Here is a 12151-nt window from a genome sequence, read left to right as displayed (position 1 = left end):
TATGTGGATATTGATAGATACATTTCTCGAACAAGGTAAGGGAACAGGCCAAAAGGGCCAAAGGCCAAAAGGGCCAAAATTGAAAAAGTCAAAAGGGCAAAAGAAAAGTCAAAAGGCCATAAACTTAAATCAAAAGGGCCAAACGTTTAGAAAATAGTAAGATTAACAGAAATTCACTACATGTTGTTGCAGTAGTTCTAATCCTAAATATTCAGAGTGTCTCAGTGTTGTTTATTTAAAAAATCTCAGAGTGGTTAATTGTTTACTTTATACCATACAACTGCTTGTGTAATGACAAGTAGTCAGTAATCAAAACAAGATTAACAGTAGTGGTTTTAAAAGTGTTTATGTTATGAGTATAGTCAACCATACAACTGTTTGTGTAATGATTACATAAATATTTAATCAAATATCAACTATCTAGTGTATGATGGTCACACTATAAATTATTACTTTTGTTATTTTTTACATATTGATACAAATAATAATAATAAATATTAATATAATAAAACATATACAATATTTATTAGTTTGCATGTTCCCATTTTACCTATGGCCCTTTTGACTTAAGTCTATGGCCCTTTTGACTTTTCTTTGGCCCTTTTGACTTTTTCAATTTTGGCCTTTTTGTCCCTTGGCCCTTTTGACTACAACCCACAAGGTAATAGCCTAATAGTTTTGTTATAACGTTACTTGGTTATCTGTATTTTCTTCTTATGTTTGTTGTAGCATTCAACAAAATCATTCCCCTTAAACTGTTTCGCTGTGAAGTTCTTCTAGGCGAGACAGACAAATGTGTGTGAAATATGATTCACTTATATTTTAGGTAGGAAGGCGTTTCCTATTCTCGCGGTACTTACGGATATCGGCTGAAAAAATGACATAATCAATTCTTATCGTATGAATGCTTGTTGTGTTTAAATGAAGGGCCTTCTCCTCTATCATCTACATCTATCAGCTGCCATATCCATCAGGTGAATCACCACTCGTGAGCCCGGTGATAAACAATGCCATCCGCCATTGACGAAATGAGGCTTCTCCTATTCTCGCGGTATTACGAGGAATTAACGTTATTGAGTGTATGTAAGAGTCATCCTGCCGGAAAGGGCGGGAAAAAGTAATGATATGTCCAAGTTGGTATAAACTCCCCAATATTCGTGACACTGCAAGATTTTGATTATTCACCGACTTGGTCCACTTCCTAGTTACCAGTCGGTGATGTAAACAACCGCTAAGTGTCACGCATCGGCGATTTCGGCAGAAAACGTATTTACCGCGAGAATAGGAAACCCGCGAGAATAGGAGACGGACCTATACTCTATAACATATCTAGAAATTAAAGTCATTTTATAAATTCACTAAAAAACAGATCGTGCAATTCTTTATGAGGTTTACTAATAATAATTAATTATGCTAGGATTATGAGGTAAAAATATAAATACTATGTGAAACTAGATTATGACAGAAACCTATCTCAAAATACTTGGCTAATGTTTATCATTGATATTCTAGATAACTGTGGATAAACACCGCTGTTTTCAATGACTGTATGTAATCTCATTCGCAACTACCAAATTTGCAGACATATGACTTGCTGTGAAATAGCCATGGTAATGGATGTTTGCAAAAACACGATCAAAGTCTGTCTCACCACAGGTTTCTGTGACAAACTAATCAAACGAATAAAATCGATAACATATGGTTCACACAAAAACCAAAAGGGAAACCATGGCACACTGAAAATAAGCCAAATAATTCGCTACTTTTGTGGTCGTTGCAAACTATATTTGATTTACACTGCTTAAATAACTTTTAAATGTACCATCAAATCTCTTATAAATTTAAGTTTTCCGTAAGTTTACCAAACAAAACGTAAAGAATCTTCAGGTTCCATATTCTTTCAATCAGGTTTCCGTTTTCCTGAAATTAATTTTATTTTATGTGACAATATCTTTTATTTGAATTCTGATGTACAGAAACACTGACATCACGAAACTAAAACTTATATAATACATAGGCAGTTTAACGTAGGTTAATGTAGGTTTCTGGATATATGCATATGGAGTCAAATTTATTCTACGATCGTTTCATTCATGTTCTCACTAATAGAAACCATCAATGATGGTTTCCAGTTGCTTTATGCAATGGAAACTAACAATGATGCTTTACTGTCAGTTTCCATTTCTGGAAACTAACCTTGTTTGTTTCCGACCGTTTTCAGCCGCTGAAACTAACCGTGTAAGTTTCAGCAACAGGAAACTGCCGGAAACAAACAATCATAGTTTCCGTGAGCGGAAACCTACATGATTCTGGCATTACCCAGTTTCATGTAGGTTTCCGGAAATCTGGAAACCTTGTTATGTTTGCTGTGTTAGTTTTACGCCGCACTCAGCAATACTCCAGCTAGATAATAATACTAATATTACTACTAATAATAGTTCATTTAAAAAGCGCATATTTCCATGCATAAGAAATTTAACTGTTCTGACTTTAGGAATGCACAGAAGATTATGTTTCGCGGAGAGAAGGGATCTTGTTGGTTTGCATGGAGAAAGGAGGTCGGACGAATATTGAAGGGCACTTTCAGAGAGACATCTGAAGGCGAGAATGCAGAGTTTATATGGAAATTTAGTAGACACACAGAAATGACAAATGTTCTTTTTTTACACATATTCTCCCAATGTATGTGGACTCTAGGAAGAAACGGGCAACAATAACAATGCTTGTCAGAAAGTAACAACAGACAAACAAACAAATCTAATAAAAATTGTAAGTATCTCACGCTTATAATGCAATGCTTGAGAAGCATATAGTTGTCTGTTCCGTTATCAATGCATTTTTCATTACTCATGTCAATGTGTACTGTTGTTCGCAGATCGGTCTTTCCAGCATCGGTCTTGGTTCGGTGTTCATATGAAATCGTTCGGTTTCTCTCAAAGTTTTATATATAAAGGCTGCTCGTAAATGTAAATTAGATAATGCAAGGGCAACACCTGTTGTCATGTTTACCATCATGCGAACAAAGCATTGCTTGTCTCGTCACTATTGATCATTTTGTACACTGCAATAATCTGCTGCGATAAATACTTCACAGTGTTCCATGACCTGAACATATAGCAAAGACGCACAAGGTAAGCTCTCTTTCTGATTTGTATATTGCTGAGTGCGGCGTTGAAAAACCAACCAACCAACATCGTGATCCGTAGGTGTAATACTATGTTGTTATCGGACGATTAGGCTTTCTGATACAAGAGTAATTGCCTTGCAATTTGCATACTCATTAAGGCTCATTTGAAGTTGAATTTCTCATCTAATTCTGCCACGCTACAGACGTGCTGTTTGAGATCATTTAAGGTGTTTCTCTTTAAAACTAGATACAGAAATGGACACATACCACTGTAGAAACAAAGGATAAGAGCAGGCACAGTTTGTCATATTTTCATTTACAATGTCCATTTTATGATCCGTATAGCTGAATTACCAAATGCAGTAGGTTGGTATTTGTCAGTAATACTCAAGACATAAAAATGATTTTTTACAACAAATGAATGTCGTTTTAGGACAACCGAGTTGTAAAATGTTCTTTAGTCGTAAATATCTCAAAGACTTCAAAGGATCACATAAACACGTTTAATACAACCTAAATACTTCATCGGAATAAACACTTCCGTAAGTGTCGCATCGACGAAATAAGGTACTGCCTTAAATATAACACATTGTTTTAATCTGTATTAAAATACAGATTACTAGTATATTAAATTTTATGCGTGACATTATAGTAAACAACTCTTTCACTCATTCATTGTCTGAATGAACAGACCGCCTATGTGGTGTAGTGGTTAGAGCGTCCGCCCGGAGAGTGGAAGGTCGCGGGTTCTATCCCCGACCATGTCATACCAAAAGACGTAAAAATATGGTACTTGTTGGTCCCTGCCTGGCGATCGGCATTACTGGGTACAATAAGGACTGATGGGCTCGGAGTCAGTATAATGTGTCTGAGTGGGGTATTCATGCTTCACTGCGGCATGGTATCTCAGTTAGCTAGCACTATAAAACCAGTTTAAATCTGGGCTAGTACAAGCAGCCGCACATACAAACGCATGCACGTCGTCATATGAGCGAAATATTCTCAAGCACGACGTTAAACCGAAATTCACCTCACCTCACCTCTGAATGAACATCTATGATTAATTCCAAAGACAGGTATAACCGTAGCCATGTGTATGTTGAGATTCGCATTATTGTCGTATCGTCTCTATATAGGTCAATTATGCCCACGCGACGTTAGATCTGAACTGAGCTCACTAATTATAATTGCATGCAAGACACTAATTCTGAATGATCTGTGCAACTCTGCTTGACAACGGTATAAGAATCTATACCGAAACTTCACATCATATATAACACAGAAGTTGTTATCCATAAAGTATCATACTTTCTTATTACTAACCAACTTCTTAAATGCCAATCTAACAAAACAAATCTGCCGGTACGTAAGTCCCGAAACTTTCAAAGCAAATTTAAAACTTACCAGGATTTTAAGCGTAGAATTTTTGTGATTTTTAATTATGGCTAACTTGGACTACAATCGTCAGCCGCCGAAGGGATGATGTAAATCCAGCTAGTGTCCATGCAGGTAGCAAAAGTAATGTAAGTCCCCCTGGTCGCTAGTATGGTGATCTACCTTCAGCTGTTGGCGATCTATAGCCCGTGTTTTCTATTGTATGGCCTTCTTTAATTATGTTTACTGTCCATCGTCGACATTTTACTCTTCAGACTGTTTTCATCTTCAGACTGGTTTCATTTTCATTGTATAAATTGTTTTGGTCATGATATGGCTGAGATATTGCCGATGTGAAGTTAAATATTAACTCACTCACTAACTAAAAAACAAATCTGCCACTTCTCTTAATCTCTGTTGTTTATATACTGAGGGGGAAAAATAAGGGATCAAATGAAAGCACAATTGTTCCCTTATTTTTCCCCAGATTTCTTCACAAGCTATAAGATACAAAGCTTGTGAAGAAACCTTGGTAAAAAAATAAAGGAACACTTGTCCTTTCGTGTGATCCCTTAATCTTTTCCCTCAGTATATTTATGATTTCATCCGTATAAGAAAACCATAGATATTTAGACCGGGCCTTAAGATAAAAAAGAAGACGTTTTACCCTCAGACTACCTAGTGTTGGGTTCGATGCACCAGCGTTAACACAACAAGCACCACCCCTTAGTACTGACAAGGTGATGCTTGTATATCTCCTTAAGTAGTAAAGGGAATGATAGTACGGGACCAGGCCCTTCCCAAGGGCTCAATTTAACAATTGAGCCCTTGTTACGGCCCTTGGTACGGTCCTGATCCCGTACTATCATTCCCTATACTACTGCTATGGTGCATGCAAAATGTCATGAAAATCGGCCGGATAGTTTAGGAGATATCGTTTTTTGAGTGAGCATGGAGTCTGTCTGTTAGGATAGACCCGTTAAACTAATATGTATCTGAGAAGTCCCCGGTAGCGTAATCGGTTGAGGTGCTGACTTATGATGTGTAGTTTGCGCGGCTATGCATTGTGTGTGTTCGTATCCAACTGTTGCCTCAGTGGGTTCCTTGCAACTTTCGTGTGTTTCGTTGGTGGTAGCAAGGAATCAGGATCGCATCAGCTGCGCTCAGCTGACTTGGGGGCACTGTCATTGTGAGAGAAAGGTAGCCGACACATAAGTCCCCTAGGGAGAAGTGGCGTAACCTCCATCTCTCTACTTCACCCTAGGGGAATTGTGGCTACCGGGGATGTTTTGTTACTTTTTTTTTAACCTTTCTATTTTAACCTTTTACAGGTTAGTGATCAGCAAGTAATATGGTAATAATTTTCACACCGTTAACATCATCAAGGGTGTTCATTAGGCCTCGGCTGTGATGTCTGCGAAACAGTTTATCGTGAATCTTCTCCGATAACAATTTGTTTGGTTTTCGTGAGGAAGGCTTCTCGGGCCTGTTGCCTCCCTTGTTCCACTAACTTATTTTTCTCGTCTTTGCTGAATTCGGAGACTTGGTTCAAATCTCTTGTTTCATTCTGTGGTATTTGGCGAGTTCCGAGAGCACCAACCTAAACTCTTCCTCAGATATTTTACTGTCGGTGAGTGCTGTGGAAATATGATCTTCTATGGTGTTGAGCTTCGCTTCGGCTAGAACTCTAATTTCATCGTGTTTCAACGCTTTACGTTGTAGTCTGCGAGATACGTACTTAAGCTCCAATGCCGCTAACCCTACCAGTCCTGCCGTTATTTCAATGCCCAGCACCACGGGCGCGGCCACTATGGTGGATAGCAACCCAACTCCCACTGCGCCTAATCCCATACCTGTTGCCACCAGGGCGGTGTCGACGCCGTGCTCACTGGCAAAGGACTCGAACCTCTTGGCGGTGACAGCGATGGAGGCCCACCACCCACGCTATCTCAGTATTACGCGCCTTCCAAAGCGCAGAAACAACGAGAGCTGATCTTTGTGGCTCTGGGTCTAGTCGCAACCGTGTTGATCGTCAAACAATTAGACTAGATCATATTTATGTGTATACAAGAAAAAAGATGGGAAGACGTGTGTTGAATAACTGCACGTACGTGCTGCTCGGCAAAGCCGAAACCTGCTGCAGGAAATGCATCGCCTACTATTGCGGCATACACATGATGTCCATACGAAAAGGTTTCGTGAATTACACGTGCGAAATGTGCGGCGTGGGCGTGAAATGCCATTATCGCCATTGCAAAGCCCTCGGAGCGGACACGGTACAAGGTCATCTCATCTACTTGACGAAAAGAGACTACCTCAACAAACGCAACTGACTGCTGAGAATAAAATGTGATAATTTTGTTTTTACACTGTCTCTGTACAGAACGGAATCGTGGAGTGAAGGTAACATTAGCCGATCTCAGTCCAGCGTTCGAATCCCAGCAAATTTTTGTTTTTCACAATTTATTTTTTTTACAAACCTATTAGAGATGTCACTTCCCACCTTGAAATATAAGCAACTGAACTATAAATTGCTTCACATTTGCAACATTCGTAGTGTGAAGGTAACATTGTTGGGCTCACAATACTGAGGTCCAGCGTTCGAATCCTAGTTTTGGAAGGAACTTTTGTAGATTATTCAACAATGCCAACTGTTCGAGAACTGAAAAAGATTGGCAAAGAACGTGGAGTGAACGGTTACTCCCGTTTGAGGAAACCTCAGCTGTTGAGATTGCTCGACTTTCCTCATGTGGATGAACCCACCGTGAAACAACTCAAGCTCCGAGCAAAGGAACGTGGGCTCAGGGGTTATTCATGCATGAGGAAAACCGAGCTCCTCGAACTGCTGCTGGAGGAGGAGGAGGAGGAGGAGGAACAACGCAAAAAACCCGACGAACTTCGGTTCGAGCGGATGAAGCACGCCGTAGGTAAGTATCTGAGAGGCTGGCGGATGGACGTCAACAACATCATGGACGTCGACGACATCAAACCCCTGATCACTGAGAAAGTCGGTGAGGAACTGGGCGGTCTGGGAAGTCTCAAATTTCAACTCACTCGTTGGAAATACAGCAGACGGACGCCACCACCGAGCATGTCCAGACCTACTTCAGAGGCAAGCAAGAAGTCGCGACTCAGCAGGAGTCCGTCAAGCGTCCATCGACACCTCGTTGGCAAAAATACGAGAATTGCTGGAATGCTACACCCACATGGGCTCGGGCTGGGTCATGGACATGATCGACATGGTCTACCTGGACGTGGCGAACTATGTGCCGTTCAAAGGCGGAACGTACCTGGACCTGTCACCGTACTACAAGAAAAAGCAAGCCATGGTCAACGTCAAATACAAAGGCGACGATTGCATGAGGGTAGCGATCAGATCCGCGCTGTTTCCAGCCAACGCACATTCGGACAGACTTTCCAGCTTTCCCAAAGATGACGGGCTCGACTGGGGCGGCATAGACGAACCCACTCCCATCTCCCAGATCACCAGAATCGAAAAACAGAATAAACACATAGCCATCAACATCTTCGGACACGAACGGAGCACAACGATCGTGCACAGGATCAGCTCCCTCCTCGACGACGAAGGACGCAAGACAATCAATCTATTCATGATTCAGCAAGCATCACTACGCGTGGATAAAAAGCTTCAGCAGACTGTTGCATCATCAATCGAAATACGTCAGGAAAAAATGCTTCTGCGAATGGTGCCTGCATGGCTTCACCCGGGCCGACCTGCTGGAATCACACAGGGAGGATTGCTTGGGCGTGGGACAGACGGCCGTCCGAATCAACATGCCAGACGAAAGCGACAACGTCTACCACAAGCATCAAATGTCCGTGCCTTACATCATCTAAGCCCTCATCAAAAAGCATCGAAACCGTCGCTCCGTCCCCGGAAAAAAGTTTCACGCACAAAACGCAAGAGCACGAAGACTGCGGGTTCGGGTATGTGGTCGTTCGATGCAACGGACAAACGAACGCTCCTGTGGTCTACAGAGGTCCCGACGCAGCCGAACGATTTCTCACGTGCTTGCAAAACGATGAGAAATGCATCAGGAAACGGTTGTACACCGTTCACATGAACCAAGACGACTGGCGAACTCATGAGAGGGCTAAGAATTGTCACGTGTGCCACAAACCCCTGAATGGAGATGTCATGAGAGATCAATGCCGCGTCACAACGCCTGCAACCTGAAACTCAAAATCAATCCCAAAACCATAAAAATTCCCGTCGTGTTTCACAATCTTCGTGGGTATGATGCTCACTTGATCATGGAGGCCATCTTGAAGGTCGATGGCAACCTGACGTGCATCCCCAACAACATGGAAAAATACATCTTGTTCTCCTTAGACGGTCTGAGATTCATCGACTCAGTTCAGTTCCTGCTGTCGTCTCTGGATAGCCTGGTGAACGCCAACGACCCGAACGACTTCGACAACACCAATCGATACACCGACGCCGAGACTCGACCTCTGCTGCCCCGGAAGGGAGTCTACCCCTACGAATACATGGACGATTGGTCCAGGTTCGGCGAGACGCGATTACCTCCCATCGATCGATTTCACAGCAACTTGGCCTACTCGGCCATCACCCCGGACGATTATGCGCACGTCCTCAACGTGTGGGACAAACTGGGCTGCAAGACTCTGGGCGACTACCACGACCTGTACCTGAAAACGGACGTGCTGCTGTTGGCTGACGTGTTCGAGATATTCAGGAAAACGTGCGCGAAACAGTACGGCCTGGACCCTCAGTACTTTTCATCCCCGGGTCTCTCTTGGGATGCCTTTTTGAAAAAGACGAAGATTAAATTGGAATTGTTAACGGATTACGACATGCACCTGTTTGTGGAGAAAGGCTTGCGAGGCGGGATTTCCATGGCATCCAATCGATACGCCAAAGCCAACAACCAGTATGTTCCCGGTCACGATTCGAGCAAACCGACCAACCACATCCTCTATCTCGATGCCAACAACCTGTATGGCTGGGCCATGAGCCAGTATCTCCCCACTGGGAAATTCGAATGAGTCGTCCGTCCGACATCGACGTGAATAGCATCCCCGAAGACTCCGAGATAGGATACATATATGAAGTGGACTTGGAGTACCCCGCAGAACTGCGGGGTACCTGGAGTGGTTGTCCGACTACCACCGAAGGTTGCTCGGAGGCAACAAGCTGACCAACATCGAAAAACTCGTGCCGAATTTGATGAACAAGTCAAAATACGTCCACTACCGCAACCTGCAGCTGTACCTGTCGTTTGGAATGAAGCTGAAAAAAGTACATCGCGTGCTCGGATTCCATCAAAGCCCGTGGATGGAACCTTACATTCGGTTGAACACGGATTTACGAAAACAAGCCATGAGCGACTTCGAGAAGAACCTGTTCAAGCTCATGAACAACTCGGTGTTCGGCAAAACGATGGAGAACTTGAGAAAATGAGTCAACGTGAAGCTGGTCAGATCCAGCGAAGAAGAAAAGCTCAGGAAGCTCATCGCCAGCCCAGCGTTCAACCGGAGCAAGATATTCGACGACGACTTGGCGGCGCTGCACATGAACAAAACCCACATCATACTCAACCGACCCGTTTACGTGGGGATGAGCGTCCTCGACCGGTCCAAACACCTGATGTACGATTTCTACTACAACGAGCTGAAGAAACAGTACGGCGATGATAAGTGGGAAGTGCTGTACACGGACACGGATTCTCTGCTCATGGAAATCCACACCGAGGATGTGTACGAGGACATGAAGAAACACATGCACCTGTACGACACCAGCGACTACCCGAAAGATCACCCCATGCACAGCCAAGTCAACAAAAAAGTGCTCGGCAAGATGAAGGACGAGTGCATGGGCACGCCGATCGCGGAGTATGTCGGCATGAGACCCAAGATGTATTCCATCAAGAAAGCTGACAACGGTGAAATCAAGAAGGCGAAAGGCGTGAAAAAACACGTGGTGAAAAAACAAATCAAGCACGCCAGATTTAAGGAAGCCCTGTTCGAAAACAAAATGTTCAAACACCAGATGAACATGTTGAGTGAGTGAGTGAGTTTAGTTTTACGCCGCACTCAGCAATATTCCAGCTATATGGCGGCAGTCTGTAAATAATCGAGTCTGGACCAGACAATCCAGTGGTCAACAGCATGAGCATCGATCTGCGCAATTGGGAACCGATGACATGTGTCAACCAAGTCAGCGAAACTGACCACCCGATCCCGTTAGTCGCCTCTTACGACAAGATAGTCGCCTTTTTATGGCAAGCACATGGGTTGCTGAAGACCTATTCTACCCCGGATCTTCACGGGTCTGAACATGTTGAGAAGGTATGGACACAGGATATATGGACTGACGATCAATGAGCCGTCGCTGTCTCCCATTTACATGAAATGATGGATCGCCGACGATGGAGTCACCACCTACGCGTACGGACACATGCGCCTCGTATTTTACAAGTAAACACGCAGGCAAAACATACACGATGGAGAAAATATACTACAGTCCACGTTGGTACTGGAAAGGTGCTGATACAATCCCGAAACTCGCCAAAGCCGCTCGAGTCTCGGAAGAGAAAGCCAAAACCTGGCTCAACAAACAAGCCATCTGGCAAGTCTACCTGCCGGCGCCTCGGTACGTCCCGAGAAGAAAATTCGACATTCCGACACCGAATCGCGTTCACCAAGCCGACCTCCTGTTCCTACCTCATGACAGAGTGAGGCGCAAAACCTACAGGTCGCCCTGACGATCGTCGACGTCGCCAGTCGCTACAAGGAAGCCGAACCGTTGACGACCAAACATTCAAACAAAGTCGCCAAAGCCTTGGAATGCATCTACAAACACAGTCGCTTGACCTGGCCTACCGTATTGCAAGTCGATCCCGGACGCGAGTTCATGGGAGCCGTGTCGCAGCTGCTAGCCAAGCACAAAGTAAGGGTGAGACTAAGTATACTGGGAACTCACCGCAGCCAAGCCATCGTCGGGACATTCAATCGCACACTAGCCGAACGCCTGTTCTCGCATCAGTACTTGCAGGATTTGATGGATCCCGAAAACAGAAACACGGAATGGGTCGTGCCGTCGCGGCTTGCCCTCAACAACGAAGTCACCAGACTCGTGGGCAAAGGACCCGTCTAAGCCATCAAAATGAAATCCGTTGAATCGTCACCAGCGGCGGCGACGACGTCGCGATAAAACGGAGAAACGATACCAGACCGTGTCAGCGTTAGAAACTTATACAAGGCGGGTGAATACGGGGAGACAGCAGAAAACATGCCACCGATCCGATATGGTCCATGAAAGCGTACAACGTAGACCTGGTCGACATCAAAGACGGCGAACCAAACTTGTACTTCTTGAAAGGCGGGCCACTGAGAGCATTCGTCAGAGAAGAGTTGATGATCGTACCTCGCGACACAGTCCCTTACAGATCACCCACTGCTGAATAATTCTCATGGTTTGTATGCTATGATATGTTACTGTGACATTTTGCATGCAACACAGCAGTAGTATAGGGAATGATAGTAAGGGATCAGGGCCGCACCAAGGGCTCAATTTTTTAAATTGAGCCCTTGGGAAGGGCCTGGTCCCGTACTATCATTCCTTATACTACTAATTATGTAAAGGAAACTGGAATACCGCCATCT

Source organism: Haliotis rubra, unplaced genomic scaffold, assembly GCF_003918875.1.
Source record: "Haliotis rubra isolate DU_JTF1 unplaced genomic scaffold, ASM391887v1 Scf896, whole genome shotgun sequence".
Taxonomy (NCBI): domain Eukaryota; kingdom Metazoa; phylum Mollusca; class Gastropoda; order Lepetellida; family Haliotidae; genus Haliotis; species Haliotis rubra.
Note: the sequence above shows the minus strand (reverse complement) of the source record.